This window comes from Entelurus aequoreus, linkage group LG01, assembly GCF_033978785.1.
Source record: "Entelurus aequoreus isolate RoL-2023_Sb linkage group LG01, RoL_Eaeq_v1.1, whole genome shotgun sequence".
NCBI classification, from domain to species: Eukaryota; Metazoa; Chordata; class Actinopteri; order Syngnathiformes; family Syngnathidae; genus Entelurus; species Entelurus aequoreus.
The window spans coordinates 79293026-79313306 of record NC_084731.1 but is presented as its reverse complement, the minus strand read 5'-3'; the positions used below and the strand labels follow the sequence as shown (position 1 = coordinate 79313306).

Here is a 20281-nt window from a genome sequence, read left to right as displayed (position 1 = left end):
CTTGGACGAGAGTAAATACGATTTTTGTGTTTATCTGGAAAAATAAAAATCCATAAAAGGAAAACAGCACAAAATCCAATTTTATGACAATATTTGATTGAAAATGTTTGATTGAAAATCAACCCTTTTTTGTTTGTTTTAGAATCTGCTATACATAATAAAAATAAAAAAACGGCCATAATTTTGTTTTTTTGATTTGCGTTTCAGAATTAGAACTAGAACGAACGGAAGGTACACGGACCGCTTAATAATAATAATACAATCGATTTATTAGGCTCGCTCTGACCTCCCCCTTGGTGCAATATGGCAGTGTGTGCGACTATCTACCGGTAGGGGGCAGTAAACACAAGGGCTTCATTGAAAGGACGCCCATTTAGAGATCATCGTGATCTTTGGTCTGCGCTTTTGCGCCTAAAATCGCTCACACGCACAGTGCATGAATAAAAAAAACAGTCGCCGTATACAACAACACAATGTATATTTTAAATCATAAAATGTGGGTTTTTATCATTATAATGAAGGTGGTATTTTGTGTGGGCTTTTGTTCGCTTTCAACGGGGTGAGGGAAGATGCAGGCGGTGCCTTGACTCGCTTTCTGCTGGTGGGCAGTGCAAACAGGGAGGCTCGCGCGCTGGAGCAAGACTACTTCTTCTTCTTCCCTCATGGAGGAGACGTCCTTTTACCGCCTGCGTCCACTTTGACTCCCGGCAGAGAGAGGCATTCAAGGGGTGAGTTCGCGTGACGTGCGTAGGCTACAGTCGCCGCTCCTTTCCCCGCGCTTGTTGACATGTCGTCGCGGGGGTTCTTGTTCTCGTCACGGAATGAGTGGTGGTGGTCGAGCGAGGCCAACTGGAGTCCCCCCCCGACGTCGTCCTGCGTCCTGCCCGGGGGTAGCTTGCGCGCTTTTCGGCATTGAGCCGCTGTGCGAGGCGGGCCACCGAGCCGCCGTGCTTACTGTAACACAATTCTCGTTTTTACCGCCACTTCTGATAAGAATGACCGTTGTTGTGCTTTTTTTTTTTACACAGCAGGTGTATTAGCTAGCTTAGCATGCTAGCAACACAGGTAAACATTTGCATGCTCACCCGCAGCAGCATCTCAGGTAAGGTCTTAGCGCGCATGCTCTAAAAAGACACGTTTCATTTATATTAGTCGTGTTGGTTTAAGCTCCCAAGTACCGACGTACCTTCTTCTAAACCGCAAGAACCTGCATTTTTGCACGTAAACAAATAACTCCCGTTCCATTTCCATCCATCCATTTTCTACCGCTTGTCCCCTCTTGGGGTCGCCGGAGCCTATCTCAGCTGCATTCGGGCGGGAGGCGGGGTACACCCTGGACAAGTCGCCACCTCATGGCAGGGCCAACACAGACAACAATCATCCATCCATCTTCTTCCGCTTATCCGAGGTCGGGTCGCGGGGGCAGCAGCCTAAGCAGGGAAGCCCAGACTTCCCTCTCCCCAGCCACTTCATCCAGCAACCTCCCGAGGCGTTCCCAGGCCAGCCGGGAGAGATAGTCTTCCCAACGTGTCCTGGGTCTTCCCCGTGGCCTCCTACCGGTCGGGCGTGCCCGAAACACCTCCCTAGGGAGGCGTTCGGGTGGCATCCTGACCAGATGCCCGAACCACCTCATCTGGCTCCTCTCCATGTGGAGGAGCAGCCGCTTTACTTTGAGCTCCTCCCGGATGACAGAGCTTCTCACCCTATCTCTAAGGGAGAGCCCCGCCACCCGGCGGAGGAAACTCATTTCGGCCGCTTGTACCCGTGATCTTGTCCATTCGGTCATGACCCAAAGCTCATGACCATAGGTGAGGATGGGAACGTAGATTGACCGGTAAATCGAGAGCTTTGCCTTCCGGCTCAGCTCCTTCTTCACCACAACGGATCGATACAGCTGAAGACGCCGCACCTGTCGATCTCACGAGCCACTCTTCATTCAAATCAAATCAAATCAAGCTTTATTTATAGAGCGCTTTTCATACATAAAAGAAATGCAACGCAAAGTGCTTTACAAAGTTAAAAACAATACCCTGGTGACCCATATCCCCCATTATCACATACGCACGCACGGACACAGATACCAAACACAAACACACACACACACAACATACACACATGCAACTATATGGACCAATGATTGCATGGCTGAGTACAGAGGAGACATGTGAGTAAACACTATCACAGGAGCCATCTGCACCAGGAGGTCATCAGACCAGGGCCACCAGGATGCTGACACAAAAGGGACCCCCGCGAGCACGGCCGATAACCCCTGAGGCAGATGACTCATCTGAGGAACGTTGGAAAATAAAAATAATAAAACTTGTAAAATAGTAAGAACCATGTGTAGAGATAAATAATAAAATAAAAGTAAGACATATGGAGATTAATAGAAAAAAATAAAATATATACAGTAAATAAATAAATATAACTAAATACAATTTTGCATAACTAATAGGATAAAAAGTAAAATACAAATTACTTCAATAAAATAATTAATATCAGGTAAAAGCCAACTCAAAAAGGTTCACACTCACACACTAGGGCCAATTTAGTGTTGCCAATCAACCTATCCCCAGGTGCATGTCTTTGGAGGTGGGCGGAAGCCGGAGTACTCGTAGGGAACCCACGCAGTCATTCAAACTCCACACAGAAAGATCCCGAGCCCAGGATCGGACCCAGGACCTTCGTATTGTGAGGCAGACGCACTAACTCAGTGGCCTAGTACCCTACTCAGTGGCCTAGTGGTTAGAGTGTCCGCCCTGAGATTGGTAGGTTGTGAGTTCAAACCCCGGCCGAGTCATACCAAAGACTATAAAAATGGGGCCCATTACCTCCCTGCTTGGCACTCAGCATCGAGGGTTGGATTTGGGGGTTAAATCACCAAAGATGATTACCGCTGCTGCTCACTGCTCCCCTCACCTCCCAGAGGGTGAACAAGGGGATGGGTCAAATGCAGAGGATAAATTTCACCACACCTAGTGTCTATGTGACTATGAACTTTAACTTTAACCCATTTCATTGAAATGTAATGTGTGCCTCGGTGGGCGTTGTAGCTGCCTTGCCAAGACCAACATGACCTGGACCTGAAAGCAGGCTATTAATCAGGTTGATTAGAGGAGAATATGGTTCTTTGCAGCACCACCTTACTATATGTTGTTTGTAAGTCACCTGCTTATGAACATGTTTTTCAAAACTGAAGGGGAACTCAGTTTTTTTTAAATTTTACTATCATTCACAGAGACTTTTGTGATTTAGGGCTATATAAATAAACATTGATTGATTGATTGATCCTTATGTAAGACAATATATATGTATATTAGTGTTGTCCTGATACCAATATTTTGGTACCGGTACCAAAATTATTTTGATACTTTTCGGTACTTTTGTAAGTAAAGGGGACCACAAACAATTGCGTTACTGGCTTTATTTTAACAAAAAATCTGAAGGTACATTAAACATATGTTTCTTATTGCAAGTTTGTCCTTAAATAAAATAGTGAACATACAATTATTACTAAGTAAGCTAACAAAGGCTCCTAATTTAGCTGCTGACGTATGCAGTAACATGTTGTGTCATATTCTATTATTTTGTCAAAATGATTAAGGACAAGTGGTAGAAAATGAATTTTTAATCTACTTGTTCATTTACTGTTAATATCTGCTTACTTTCTCTTTTAACATGTTCTATCTACACTTCTGTTAAAATGTAATAATCACTTATTCTTCTGTTGTTTGGATGCTTTACATTAGTTTTGGATGATCCCAGAAATTTGGGTATGAATCCGATACCAAGTCGTTACAGGATCATACATTGGTCATATACAAAGTCCTCATGTGTCCAGGGACATATTTCCTGAGTTTATACACATTATATACAATTTTTTCAAAATGAAAGAAGATGGTGTGATGCCAAAAAATATTGACGTAATCATAGTAGTATAGACTAGTTACACTCTGTACTTGATATCATTACAGTGGATGTTAGGTGTAGATCCACCAATGGCGTTTGTTTACATTTTGACACCGGTTAGCTACGGTGTGTAGTGAAGCATGTTTAGCTATTCCTCGTCCTGCAGGGATGATACTTGTAAGAAACTTACTTTATTTGTCGTCATGGAGACCAGGATTAGTGATTTAGAAGTAGCTAAAACACTGCCGACTGGGGCTGGACTTGAGCCGCTAGCTAGCTAGCCATGTCTTAGAGCACCTCTTCCGGTGGGCGTTTCAATGTTATAACTTCACCTTTATCTTTAGTTTTTAAGTCAAAATGCGTCCGTTGTCCCTTTTCTGTCTACACACTGTGTCTGTTTGTAAGTACTCGGTGATTTTGCGCTGTCGAACATGCTCGTCTGCTCGTAAACCAGGAATGTCACGACGTGACGACAACGTACGGTACTTTTCAGAGGCGGTATAGTACCGAATATGATTCATTAGTATCGCGGTACTATACTAATACCGGCATATCGTACAACCCTATACAGTACAGGCCAAAAGTTTGGACACACCTTCTCATTGACAACACAACTGATGGTCCCAACGGACAATTATACCTCACATGGACATTTGGCTTTGCAATCATATTTTTCCTCCTAATTTTTGTTACTTTATGGTGCTTCTCGCTGGCGACGAGCGAGGCTCTTTGAATTGTCCCGCCTCCCACCGAGTCAAAGACCGTGAATGACTGCGTTCATTTAGTTATACTATTGAATAAACACACTCCGGTGCTGCGAGCGATGCACAGAATGAATCTTCTTGAACCTAGTCACGTCCGTTGTGTCCTTGGGCAAGACACTTCACCCTTGCTCCTGATGGGTGCTGGTTAGCGCCTTGCATGGCAGCTACCTCCATCAGTGTGTGAATGTGTGTGTGAATGGGTGAATGTGGAAATACTGTCAAAGCGCTTTGAGTACCTTGAAGGTAGAAAAGCGCTATACAAGTATAACCCATTTATCATTTATAACCTTGTTTGAAAGTGACAGACGAAGAAAACAAACACACACATGCACTGCAATGTATCAATCACGGAAAAATTATCAAGTTTATTTTTAATTATTGTTCAATTATTTGAATTATTGACTATTAGCCCAAGGCTTAAATTATTTGGATTTAAAAAAATCTTCTATTTATATGCTGTTGCGTTGATTGATCGTTTAATCAGTGTAACAAATAAAAATTGATAAAATACGAACCGCATGGAGTGCCTATAAATACGCAAACATAGTTTCTGCACGTCCACCGCAATACTGTACATGCATACATACTACAGCCCTAGTTGTAAGTAGGGATAGGGGATTTGGCTGAAAACTGTATCACAATATGTTTTATATCGGTCGATATCGATAGTCATTGAGCACTTATTTATACTTTCTCTTCTAACTTCATGCAGAGACAACAAGACAATGCAACCAAAATGATAGTTGATACTGTTACCTGATTGGCTGCTAGCGTGTTACTCCCACTGATCATACTATGTTGCCCAGTTAGCGAGTCTTTGTTTGTGCAACCAACCTTGCTTTACCATTTCCTCTTTCTTCCGACGCAGAAAAAAATATAAAAAAATGTTTTATCAAACACATTTTAATTGATATTGATTACGTGTCTATCGTGATATATATATATATATATCTATATATATATATATATATATATATATATATATATATATATATATATATATATATATATATATATATATATATATATATATATATATATATATATATATATATATATATATATATATATATAGATATATATATATATATAGATAGATAGATATAATTTTATTGCCCAGCCCTAGTTGTAAGCCCAGCTGGCCCAGTGCGTAATGACGTATTGGCATGGGATGAAATAAACTATGCCCAGGTTTGCGGATTAGCTTTGGTTATGGTCAGATATTGATAGCTGTTATAATTAAGGCAACACATGACATAAGTGTCTATAATAGCTATATTAGCCTACTGTCAAAATTACTTTAAAAGTCTTACATAAGTGTTATAATGAAGACAACACATGACGTAAGTGTCTATAATTGTTACGTGTGCACAGGAGGAGGAGACGGCACAGACAAGGAGGGATTAAAGATTAAAGTACCAATGATTGTCACTAGGGATGTCCGATAATGGCTTTTTGCCGATATCCGATATGCCGATATTGTCCAACTCTTTAATTACCGATACCGATATCAACCGATACCGATATCAACCGATATATACAGTCGTGGAATTAACACATTATTATGCCTAATTTGGACAACCAGGTATGGTGAAGATAAGGTACTTTTTAAAAAAATAAATCAAATAAAATAAGATAAATAAATTTAAAAAAATTTCTTGAATAAAAAAGAAAGTAAAACAATATAAAAACAGTTACATAGAAACTAGTAATTAATGAAATTTTGTAAAATTAACTGTTAAAGGTTAGTATTATTAGTGGACCAGCAGCACGCACAATCATGTGTGCTTACGGACTGTATCCCTTGCAGACTGTATTGATATATATTGATATATAATGTAGGAACCAGAATATTAATAACAGAAAGAAACAACCCTTTTGTGTGAATGAGTGTAAATGGGGTGGGTTGGTGCACTAATTGTAAGTGTATTAAATCCACATAAAAAACACAAGATTAAAGATTAAAGTACCAGTGATTGTCACACACACACTAGATGTGGTGAAATTTGTCCTCTGCATTTGGTGATTTAACCCCCAACTCCAACCCTTTGTTGCTGAGTGCCAAGCAGGGAGGTTATGGGTCCCATTTTTATAGTCTTTGGTATGACTCGGCTGGGATTTGAACTCCAACCCTGAGATCGGTAGGTTGGAGTTCAAATCCCAGCCGAGTCATACCAAAGACTATAAAAATGGGACCCATAACATCCCTGCTTGGCACTCAGCAACAAAGGGTTGGAGTTGGGGGTTAAATCGCCAAAATGATTCCCGGGCGCGGCGGCGCTGCTGCCCACTGCTCCCCAAGGGGATGGGACAAATGCAGAGGACAAATTTCACCACATCTAGTGTGTGTGTGACAATCATTGGTACTTTAATCTTTAATCTTGTGTTTTTTATGTGGATTTAATAAAAAATAAAAACGATACTGATAATAAAAAAAACGATACCGATAATTTCCGATATTACATTTTAACGCATTTATTGGCCGATAATATCGGCAGACCAATATTATAGGACATGTCTAATTGTCACACACACACTAGATGTGGTGAAATTTGTCCTCTGCATTTGACCCATCCCCTTGGGGAGCAGTGGGCAGCAGCGGCGCCGCGCCCGGGAATCATTTTGGTGATTTAACCCCCAACTCCAACCCTTGATGCTGAGTGCCAAGCAGGGAGGTAATGGGTCCCATTTTTATAGTCTTTGGTATGACTCGGCTGGGATTTGAACTCCAACCTACCGATCTCATGTCGTTTTAGCTCTATTTATTTATAAACCCAGTTTCCATATGAGTTGGGAAATTGTGTTAGATGTAAATATAAACGGAATACAATGATTTGCAAATCATTTTCAACCCATATTCAGTTGATAAACATTTTTTTTGGGCAAATAATCATTAACTTTAGAATTTGATGCCAGCAACACGTGACAAAGAATTTGGGAAAGGTGGCAATAAATACTGATAAAGTTGAGAAGTGCTCATCAAACACTTATTTGGAACATCCCACAGGTGAACAGGCAAATTGGGAACAGGTGGGTGCCATGATTGGGTATAAAAGTAGATTCCATGAAAAGAAAAACCTTTCTCAACCAGCTATTACAAGGAATTTAGGGATTTCACCATCTACGGTCCGTAATATCATCAAAGGGTTCAGAGAATCTGGAGAAATCACTGCACGTAAGCAGCTAAGCCCGTCACCTTCGATCCCTCCGGCTGTACTGCATCAACAAGCGACATCAGTGTGTAAAGGATATCACCACAAGGGCTCAGGAACACTTAGGAAACCCACAGGCTGTACTGCTTCAACAAGCGACATCAATGTGTAAAGGATATCACCACAAGGGCTCAGGAACACTTCAGAAACCCACTGTCAGTAACTACAGTTGGTCGCTACATCTGTAAGTGCAAGTTAAAACTCTCCTATGCAAGGCGAAAACCGTTTATCAACAACACCCAGAAACGCCGTCGGCTTCGCTGGGCCTGAGCTCATCTAAGATGGACTGATACAAAGTGGAAAAGTGTTCTGTGGTCTGACGAGTCCACATTTCAAATTGTTTTTGGAAACTGTGGACGTCGTGTCCTCCGGACCAAAGAGGAAAAGAACCATCCGGATTGTTATAGGCGCAAAGTTGAAAAGCCAGCATCTGTGATGGTATGGGGGTGTATTAGTGCCCAAGACATGGGTAACTTGCACATCTGTGAAGGCACCATTAATGCTGAAAGGTACATACAGGTTTTGGAGCAACTTATGTTGCCATCCAAGCAACGTTACCATGGACACCCCTGCTTATTTCAGCAAGACAATGCCAAGCCACGTGTTACATCAACGTGGCTTCATAGTAAAAGAGTACGGGTACTAAACTGGCCTGTCTGTAGTCCAGACCTGTCTCCCATTGAAAATGTGTGGCGCATTATGAAGCCTAAAATACCACAACGGAGACCCCCGGACTGTTGAACAACTTAAGCTGTACATCAAGCAAGAATGGGAAAGAATTCCACCCGAGAAGCTTAAAAAATGTGTCTCCTCAGTTCCCCAACGTTTACTGAGTGTTCTTAAAAGGAAAGGCCATGTAACACAGTGGTGAACATGCCTTTCCCAAATACTTTGGCACATGTTGCAGCCATGAAATTCTAAGTTAATTATTATTTGCAAAAAAAAAATAAAGTTCATGAGTTTGAACATCAAATATCTTGTCTTTGTAGTGCATTCAATTGAATATGGGTTGAGAAGGATTTGCAAATCATTGTATTCCGTTTATATTTACATCTAACACAATTTCCCAACACATATAGAAACGGGGTTTGTATGTATATGCACAATAAATATAAATAATCAAATTAAGTGTGTAATAAATCCAAAATGTGTGTGTGTGCGACTATGTGTGTGAAATAACTGTTGTGTGTTACCGGGAGTGTTGAGCGAGAGGCAAAAGTCCCGGATGGGAAAGACATGCTCGTAGATCCGTGAGCAGACAGGAAGTCGGGGGCTGTTGTAGCGAGGCGTCGAAGCCCCGTGTTCAGGCAGGAGGTCGAGATCCAAGAGGCAGTCAGGGAAGCAGAGGGAACGCGGGGAGACAAGACGTACAGCTCGTCACGTGGGAACGAAGGGGTTGCTGCAAGGAACGACAAGGGGAGAACACAAGACCAATCAACACGACGGGGGGAGAAACACAGAGAGAGAAATGCATAGAGCTTTGTTAGTCGGTTTACGGTACTCGAACAGATGACTTTGTTCTGGCACGGGATAGTAGGTTGTGCAGGCTTATGAAGGCAGATCTTCTCATTAGCGACAGGTGCGTTGATTGCAGCCGCCGGCTGCAGCAGCAGATGAGCCCATGGGCTCATTGAGGAATGTGCAGCGGGATGAGCTTGCGCCATGACAATAATAGCTATATTAGCCTACTATCAAAATGACTGTGTCACAGGCTGATGAAAATCTTCGTTGACAGAAATGTTGAAATGTATTATTTTACAAATTTTTACAACATTAAAAAACATTAGTAAAACGGAGGCTTCTCAGAGGGTGAGATAACTCCTGAAAATGACTGGCTTAGAATGGCCAAAGGTATAGATGTTTGTGTCCAAGTTAAAGAAAACGGCAGGCTGTCTTCTTCTAATGGATTTACTACAATCTTTGCAAGCTGGGTAACGTTTGTTGTGTTCTGGAACAACATGGCAAACAAACAACACAGAAATGTAGCTAATATTACATACAAATCATTTGTCATGAGACATGCAAAAATAAATTAAATCCACAAAGGACATAAGTAAAGAAAATTAAATTAGCTCAATTATACCTACAAACAAGGCATAATGATGCAATAGGTACATACAGCTAGCCTAAATAGCATGTTAGCATTGATGAGCTTGCAGTCATGCACTGACCAAATATGCCTGATTAGCACTGCACACAAGTCAATAACATCAACAAAGCTCACCTTTGTGCATTCACGCACAGTATAAAACGTTTGGTGGACAAAATGAGACAAAGGAGTGGCGTAAAACACGTCTTTCTGTGGCAGCGTCAGACAAAGTTGTACTTGCAAACAAACTACAGTGAGTTCAAGGACCACCAAAATTAATAGGACACAACGGCGCTCGCCAAATACTCTCATCAGTGAAGCATGTTTAATATAAATATTTTTCTAACATTTAGTAAGGTTTGTGTCATGTTTGTCCTCCTACAGAAACAATATTAAAACAAAAAATATATTTTTTCACTCATCTTTTTCCATTTTCTTACCGTTTTGAAAAAGCTCCAGGAAGCCACTCGGGTGGTGCTAGTCTTGAGCCGCATGTTGTGTTCTGTTAAACCAGTAATGGTAACATAAGCTAGCCGATGGTGTTCTTATCATACATTTATTTGTTTTAAAAAATGTTACTTTTGAGCAAGTTACAAACATTCCTTGGAGCTTTTGGATTTGTTATCACTAAGGCTGCACATGTGATATTGTTGATTGTTTATGCTCCGAGACCTTAGTGTCAGGTATTTGAAGGACATGTTTATTAACTAGGACCAGTGTTTATGTCAATGCAACCCTTTGCAGGCTAAAAACTAACGCAGAGAGTAATGACCCTCCAGAGGCGAGCCGCCACCACCGCTCTTGGTTTCACAAAGTGCTCTTTCAGCTGCATTTTTGCCGAAGCCCTTGGGATTATGAATCCTAGGGTAAAGGAGCTTTGCTTTAGCGGCATGCCTCTCTGGAAAGAAATCATTGGATGGAAGCAGGGCCAGTGCAGGTATCGGAAATTCGGGATTGCAGACGGTGGGCAGAGGACTTGGCTAAGTTGGATGTGGAACACTTGGCCTTTCTTTAAGTAAAGAGCTCCTGTTCAATGTGCTGACCAGAAAAAAACACTTACACTTCAAAATGCACTGATTTGCTCTCATTTTTTTTTTTTTTTTACAAGATTTAGCTAAATGTCACAATATTCTTGAAAATGAATACATGTGTCTTCTGTGTTATAACTGCGATCACTTGTCAAAGGTTGACTAAAGTATGAATTCCTTCTTCCTACTGTTTTTTTCAGGCATGTTGCAAAGAGATACATTTCATTTAGCATGTTCAAAATAAAAACATTGAGGCATTATTTGTGATACACGGTAGCTTTAAAAACACCATTCTACTTTAAGCTCCGCTTTCATTCATTTGAGCGGCACATTCATGTGTGCTTTCCCCCCCAGCCTTGAACGTTGAACAGTATGTTTGCCGATTCTTTATGTGTGACGTGTTACCCGTTACCCATTCCAAACATCCAAAACTACGGTAAGCAAGCTCAAGGCCTACAGAAACCCGCCAGACTTGCTGATAACAAAAGGCCTGCCTAGGGGTGAACTATTGCAGTTTAACAGCTCAGATTACCCAATAGACAGTTACTGTGTTGGCAGTAAATTAAAGGGGTTGTTCCTATTTTTTAAATAAAACATTGCCTCATTTTGTTCATACAACATCTAAAATTTTAAGACCAACAATTAATATTTTTGGATCGCGGCAGATCCCAAAATGTAATTAAAGAATGCGCTTCTTTGTTTACATTCCCGAAAGATGCAGTCAAGATGGAAGAACTCGGACAACAGAGACTCTTACCAGGAGGACTTTGATTTGGATACACAGTTGCGATAACGTGAGTACACAGCTGCGCTTCCAAACATTTGATCGCTTGCTATAACTAGCTCGAGCTAGTAGCTAGGAGCTAGCATTAGGATTAATTTGTGGCATATTAAATATAAGCCTGGTTGTGTTGTGGCTAATAGAGTATATATATGTCTTGTGTTTATTTATTGTTGTAGTCATTCCCAGCTGAATATCAGGTCCCACCCGCGCGCTTCCAAACATTTGATTGCTTGCCCGTACGTGCGTGTCATGTACGTAACTTTGATTAAATATATAAGCTTTATGAACCTTGGGTTAGGTGAACGGTTGTTTGGGCTGAGTGAGTGTGTGTGTTATGCAGGTGTTTGAATTGTATTGGCGGGTTATATATACGGGATCCCGTCCATATTACCCGCTCGAGCTATAACTAGCTCGAGCTAGTAGCTAGGAGCTAGGAGCTAGCATAACAAACACCTAGGTGTTTTTATGCGGGATTAATTTGTGGCATATTAAATATAAGCCTGGCTGTGTTGTGGCTAATAGAGTATATATATGTCTTGAGTTTATTTACTGTTGTAGTCATTCCCAGCTGAATATCAGGTCCCACCCGCGCGCTTCCAAACATTTGATTGCTTGCCAATACGTGCGTGTCATGTACGTAACTTTGATTAAATATATAAGCTTTATGAACCTTGGGTTAGGTGAACGGTTGTTTGGGCTGAGTGTGTGTGTGTGTTGTGCAGGTGTTTGAATTGTATTGGCGGGTTATATATACAGGATCCCGTCCATATTACCCGCTCGAGCTATAACTAGCTCGAGCTAGTAGCTAGGAGCTAGCATAACAAACACCTAGGTGTTTTTATGCGGGATTAATTTGTGGCATATTAAATATAAGCCTGGTTGTGTTGTGGCTAATAGAGTATATATATGTCTTGTGTTTATTTACTGTTGTATTCATTTCCAGCTGAATATCAGGTCACCCCCGGCTCTCACAGCATCTTCCACTCCCCACTAGTCCTTCACTTGCACTTTCCTCATTTAAAAATATTTCATCCTCGCTCAAATTAATGGGGAAATCGTCGCTTTCTCGGTCCGAATCTCTCTCACTTCATGCGGCCATCATTGTAAACAATAGGGAACTTTGCGTATATGTTCAATTGACTACGTCACGCTACTTCCGGTAGGGGCAAGCCTTTTTTTATCAGATACCAAAAGTTGCGATCTTTATCGTCGTTGTTCTATACTAAATCCTTTCAGCAAAAATATGGCAATATCGCGAAATGATCAAGTATGACACATAGAATAGATCTGCTATCCCCGTTTAAATAAAAAAAATTCATTTCAGTAGGCCTTTAAAAATGCATTCGAAAACTGTCACCAATACTTCATTTATGTTCCCTAACCTGTATAATAACCAAGCTGTAGCGACATTGTTATTGTAAGAGCGAACACAGAGGAACTCTTTCTAGCGTAGTAATTCATCGCCGTGCTTCGGTATTAGCCGTAAAAGCTAACTACGGCATGAGATAAGCTAGCTTCTACAACAACAGGAAACGCATTTGAATATTTAATGCACAACATTGCGATACGACACCAATCTGTACCGAGTGAAAACCTGAACAATCATATTACAGTATCTGTAAAGTATTATTTTATGTTTTGTTTGTACACAGCTAGCCATACAGCGTATGTACTGTAGTTGTAATACCACATATGGCGTGCTGCGTGTATCATGATCAATATTAAAGTGACTCATTCGATGGACAGTTGTTCATCTGGTCCAGCTGACCGGGGACGTTTCCTGTTGATTTTGGGTAAGCAATCCATTTATGTCGAAGTAGCCTGTCTCCAAGTTCCATATTTATAGCGTCAAAATCGCTTTCGTCCCCCTCTCTCGGCTTCCGTCTGCTCCAACGTCTCACTCAAACTGTCCATTACAAAACCTTGATTGCATCTACTGTTGGGCTGGGTGATACTGTAAATGTATGATATCCAGCGGATATATTTGGATGTTATGATACTGCGATGGCTTACAAAATCATAGTTGAAAAGTGAATCAAACGAAAACCGAGGTCCCACTGTGGCATTGGGGCGGTATAGCTCGGTTGGTAGAGCGGCCGTGCCAGCAACTTGAGAGTTGCCGGTTCAATCCCCGCTTCCGCCATCCTAGTCACTGCCGTTGTGTCCTTGGGCAAGACACTTTACCCACCTGCTCCCAGTGCCACCCACACTGATTTAAATGTAACTTAGATATTGGGTGTCACTATGTAAAGCGCTTTGAGTCACTAGAGAAAAGCGCTATATAAATATAATTCACTTCACTTCACTTCACTCTTCCTTTGTGCTCGCTTCTATAAGCAGCAGTATATTTAGTTTCAAAAGTATAAAGTTGTAAATCCTCATTTGACCAAAATAGTCATCTTTGTTGTCTGTTACCAAGTCTGCCATGATTGGACAACAGACTCGTGTTTGATTCCGGAAGTAGGAACACACATGTTGCCAGAAGTCAGTCATGCGCTGCTATGGAAACAGAAATGAATGCGTGGAATAAATCAGTCCCAGAAATGATTGAAATGACCAAAATACGGTAAATATTGAACATATTCCATATTGTTATGAACGTGTTTGTTTCTACATCATATATTTAGTTGCAGTGTGTGTATAAAACATATTACATATTGTCATGAACATGTCTGTTACTACATTATATATATACTTGCAGTGTGTATATAAAACATATTACATATTGTTATGAAGGTGTTTGTTACTACATTATATATATATATATATATACTTGCAGTGTGTATATAAAACATATTAAATATTGTTATGAAGGTGTCTGTTACTACATTATATATATACTTGCAGTGTGTATATTGTACATATTACATATTGTTCTGAAGGTGTCTGTTACTACATTATATATACACTTGCAGTGTGTATATAAAACATATTACATATTGTTATGAAGGTGTCTGTTACTACATTATATATATACTTGCAGTGTGTATATTGTACATATTACATATTGTTATGGTGTCTGTTACTACATTATATATATACTTGCAGTGTGTTTATTCTACATATTACATATTCTTATGAAAGTGTCTGTTACTACATTATATATATACTTGCAGTGTGCATATTGTACATATTACATATTGTTATAAAGGTGTCTGTTACTACATTATATATATACTTGCAGTGTGTATATTGTACATATCACATATTGTTATGAACATTTCTGTTACTACATTATATATGTACTTGCAGTGTGTACAGAAAAAGTTTCCGGAGGGTTTTAAAGTTGTTGTAGAGTGCTTTAAAAACTACAACGGTGACTTTCGTGAGCAGCATCTTCCAAGCGTTTTTGTTATCATATTTAAAATCCCCCCCCCCCCCCCCCCCCCAAAAAAAAAGTCTCTCAAAATGATTGTGAACGATAGGCAAAATTCCACAAAAAAGTGCAGTTCCCCATTAAACTTCATGGCCTGACCCTCTGTGAGTGTCAACTTTTGAATGATTCTGCTGACACTGAAGTAAAACTTTGCATGAGCCTAACTGGACCTTGTGGCTTTGGCTCCTGGCAGCACTTGTCAGTCTCTGGTGTTAGCCCTCAATTTCCTGGTTGCTCTGCATTGACCCCAACAAGGTGGCAAAGTTGTGAGAGCTGCTGTTCCTCTGGAGGAGCTAATGAATAATTAAGAGGCGGCTCGTATATGACCAAGTCTGTTAAGATACAGAGTCACACTGGTCTCCATGGAAGCAGGGATCTTGTATCAGTTCATGCCACTTTTGGTCACCAAAAGGCAAGCAAAAACTCCTCAGAATTCCTAATGCTAATTTGAATCAAAGTAGATTATATTTATATCTACAACAACACAGCTCTGATTTTTGTGTGTCATTCTGTCTGAAAACGGACTATTCAGAAGTGTTTGACTTAAGAGTCGTGGTGTCAGTACTTTACTGTATGAGCACCAATTCCCCCGACAGGTTTCTGAAATTCACCTGAGAGCAAGACAACGGCCTCTGTGACAGTCTATTTATATTGAGGAGAAAAATAGACACTACTTCACAGTTGATTCATAATTGATGTCAGAACTTGCGTCGGGAGCACTTTTAACTACTCTGTTTTGTTCTGCAACACATTCCTAATGCACTCTATTTTAGTTCACAAGAACTAGTTCAGCCTTTTAGACTTGAAGTAAACCTGGAAACCATTCAATGGCCTGCTACATCTATCGTGAGAAGCTCCAAACGTGAGACCCACGACACAAATTAAGCCTGTTCCAAGTGTTCCTCTTGAACAGAAGGGAACCACAAACAAATGTCCAACAGTCATTTTTCAGTTAAACCTCAAACCAAAGCATTAATCGGAATCAGAATCAGAAATACTTTATAAATCCCCAAGGGGAAATTAAAAAATTATTATATTATTATTATTATAAATTATTTTCAGCACAATCCCTTTCAAGAGCAGACAAACATTACAAGGAGACAGAACAGGATCGCTGACGGGTCTGCCAACTTCCGGCGCCCCTTACAAAAACAGATAATGTTGTCTATTGACTAACAAAACATACAGTATATGTATTATTTTTACTCTGTATAATTTCATTGGGTATACAAAAAAGTTTTTGTCAAAATATGGCTGTTTAGAGGTTTTTCTCCACCAGTCTTTCCTCCGGCAGCGATGTGCTGGTGTCATGTCACATACAGCAGTCAGTGTTTCCCACACATTCATTTATTTGTGGCGGCCCGCCACGAAAGAATTAAGGCCGCCACAAATATATTTTTTATTTTTTTGTCCTGTCCAGCTTCTCAGGCAAATCATATAGCTGATGTAGATGCCCATATCGGCTGTTCAGATTTACTTTACAAAAGAGAAGTGTAGGATCAAGATTTTTGGAGCTCTTTGTTCAGTGGATCAGATGTTTGATGAAGCTTTGTGTCTATCTACCACCACTACTGTTTTCTGTTTATTTGTTACTGATTGTGGCAGGACACCTCTGCCTCTGTTTCACTTTATGTTGCTGGTAAATAATATGGTTGTAGTAGTAGGCTAAAGTTAAATTATTTAGTATGCACTAATTAAAGGGGCAGAGCTTTAAGAGACATTTTAGCTTTTATATTTTTATAAGATTTATTTTTTGTAAGAACCACAATTAATAAATATATTTCAGTGAATAACTTATTGTTCAAATCTGTATATAAATATGTACATAAAGTGTTGTAATTATATTGTAAAATGGATGGATGGATGGATGGACGTTTAAAGAAACTATTATTAATTAGGAAGTATAAATTTTTTGAGCCTTTTTAGAGAAAATCATATCATTGTAGTAAATTATGCAAATTACTCGATGATGTCATGGTGACCACGCCCATAGCCACGCCCCCACCACCACAGGTATCTTGGCAGTTTATGGGAAACACTGGCAGTGGTCCCCAACCTTTTTGTAACTGCGGACCGGTCAACGCTTGAAAATTTGTCCCACGGACCGGGTGGGGTGGGGGGGATTTAAATTTTATTTTTATTTTTTAATTAATTTATTTTTTTCATTAAAAAATACAATCATGCGTGCTTACAGACTGTATCCCTGCAGACTGTATTGATCTATATTGATATATAATGTAGGAACCAGAAATATTAATAACAGAAAGAAACAACCCTTTTGTGCGAATGAGTGTAAATGGGGGAGGTAGGTTTTTTGGGTTAGTGCACTAATTGTAAGTGTATCTTGTGTTTTTTATGTTGATTTAAAAAAAAAAAAAAAAAACTTTTTTTTAAATTTTTTTATTTCTTGTGCGGCCCGGTACCAATCGATCCACAGACCGGTACCGGGCCGCGGACCGGTGGTTGGGGACCACTGACATACAGTATTTAGTGTCCTCTTTGAGAACACCCAGACACTTATTAAACCAAATTATTTGAGCCTTCTTTTGCTCTATCCTTTTGTTATGGGGCATTCATCATCCGCTGTTGCCATTTCTAATATTAAGTAGCATACATTTCTAACTTATATCTGTCAGTAGACTCGCTATGGAAGCGCTAAAAACTACCGGTACAACAAAGATGACGGGGAGAAGACGCTGTCAAGGTTAAGCCACGTAAATAAGACCGCCCACAAAATTATGCATCCTGAATAGACAGTCAGAATTTAATTGAAGATGGCCTGTAAAACATCATCTATGCAACATTATGACTAAAGAACAACCATTACATGTTATGTAACCTGCATGGAAGTGTTTTAAAATGTAGAGCAAAACATTTTATTTCCCGCACTCTGCTTATCGCTTCGATATCAGATGCTGGAATAAGTTTGTCGAGCTTTTAAACAAACTTTGCAGTGTGCAGTCACGTCTGTTGCTACAAATCTAAACCACTGACAACACTAATCTAAAAGTATCGCTCTCGTTTGTGTTAGCATTAGCCATGTTTTGTTTGGGGTGTGAATCTCTGCTAGGGAATTAATGCTGAGTTTGGAAGCTATGGAGGCTTTTGGGGGAAAAAGAAATGCTGGAGCAAAAGGAAAAACAATATAAATGTTTTCATTTTTTAAATCGTCAACAAAAAACTCGAATTTATCAATAAAATCTATTTATCGTCCAAGCTTAGTGTGAGCATAGCTGTAGACAGTTCCAAATACTTGTTACAAAGACATACATTGAAAGGAGAACATATTACCATTTTCCAATACTTTTATTGTTTTATTTAGTATCTTTCATTTTATTATTCATTATAAAAGCACACAATATTGAAATGAACTGACCCCTACCTCGCTCAGCCATCTGGCCAAATCCTGACAGTTGCATGTGAGAGAACAATCTGATTAGAACTTGACTGGAATAATACAAAGGCCTGATTGTTTTGACAATGATGCGGCATTGGTATTTAAATCCCTGTGACGTTGAGATGAGCCGTGAACCAGTTCTATTTGCATGCATGGGAGGATAAAACCTCAACTCCACAGTAACTGCTGCAGACCAAAATGCACACCGACCATTGAATTTCAAGCCTAATAGGAAGTACAGCTCTTTGCTGTGATTGTGCATTTCTTCCCTGCCTGAAATGATTTAATCTATTTGGTCTCTGTGCTTCCTGAAGCTCCGGAGTTTGTGCACAATGCCGCTTCAACCAAAAATGACTGTGTCGTTAGTCTCTGTGTTATCTTCTCAAGGTCATAGCATCTATGCACCTGGAAGCTGACTGTCAACATGTCATTTTACCTCAAGCAATCCGACAGACCCGAGTCGAGGCACAAGCCAAGACAGTAAAAGTGTGAATCTTACAAAAACTCACCATTCAAGTCCATTTTGATTCTTGGGGTTAAGATTCCATTTAGAATCGATTTTCCATTCAACACGATTCCTGATTCAAACCGATTTTCGCAATCTATTATTTGGTATATAAACTAGTATGATACAGAGTATATTGCAAATTTTCAAAACAGCTTATAGAAGGTTCTTTTGTCTGCAGATGTACATGCACAATTGAGTAAGCGCAGACATTTGTGTAGAAATAGTGTTTGTTCCGTTGGGGTCGCATTGTGGTGACGATCGTATTCTCAGAATGCAAAAAAGAAAGAGAGGAGGTGGCAGAGGCGGCGTGCAGGTAAGCGAGTGCTTTAATCTTCTCTCAATTTGCAAAAGGAAGTGCAGCAGGAACGTGTAGCCAAGTAACATGAGCAAAATAAAGTAATTGTCGCAAAGAGCGAACATTGGAACCGTGCTTACTGCCTAGACAAGTATAAGTGAGGGAGATGATTAGCCTAATGACATGTGGGGACGCTAATATATATACAGTATATATATATATAATGTGTGTGTATATATATATGTATATAATGTGTGTGTGTGTATATATATGTATGTGTGTGTGTGTGTATACAGTCGAGGGGTCTGTGGTTTATCCGTTATACAGTGCTCAATACTGCTGTAGAGTGGAATATACGTTAGGTCAGAAAAAACACAGAGGCTATATCATCCCTACAAGCCTGTTTCGCAGGTTTCCTGCTCGTCAGGGGATTTTGTTGAAGTATCTGTGGCTGTTACATGTATATAGGGTTTATTACATGGGGGTGTGGCCATTGTTGCACAATCATGCCTTGCTTCTGTGTCGGCATGATGAGACCAGTTCGTTGCGTTTGTTTAAAGTGGACATGCTGTGGTTTTATATAATTAAAACAATTATTTCAGGCACAGATTACATCTTTTAGCTGCACTGTTGTATGGTGAGCTAGATGCGACAATTCGCCATGTGTTGGCGTGATCAATTTTATTGTCTTTAAGAGTCGTTATGTATTTACTCAGCTCTGTATAGTTCTTGAGTTGGAGCCTACGACATTCTGCTGTGTGATTGTTATAACTGGTTTTAAAGGTGTTTTCTGTGAGTCCAATGTATATGTGTGCAGGGTTTCCCGCAGCGCTTTGTTGTTAAGGCGGCCGCCTTAACAACAAAGAGCCACCGCCTAAACTAAAGTCTTAACAAGCTGCTCCGCTTAGTTCTGCCTCTG

The 20281-nt window shown here is 40.1% G+C and overlaps 1 protein-coding gene across 2 annotated transcripts in view; it reads left to right on the top strand.

Annotated features, from left to right (window-relative positions):
- Nucleotides 1-594: 594 nt before the first annotated feature.
- Nucleotides 595-20281, top strand: part of mgat5 (alpha-1,6-mannosylglycoprotein 6-beta-N-acetylglucosaminyltransferase) — a 218772-nt gene continuing 199085 nt past the window's right edge. Inside the window, exons 1-2 of one of the 2 annotated variants that reach the window (XM_062059294.1) lie at nucleotides 629-728; nucleotides 11718-11796. The gene's annotated coding sequence lies outside the window, so the exon portion shown is untranslated. Of the gene's footprint in view, nucleotides 729-11717; nucleotides 11797-20281 lie in introns of both variants that reach the window. The other variant, XM_062059285.1, reaches the window with a different exon arrangement.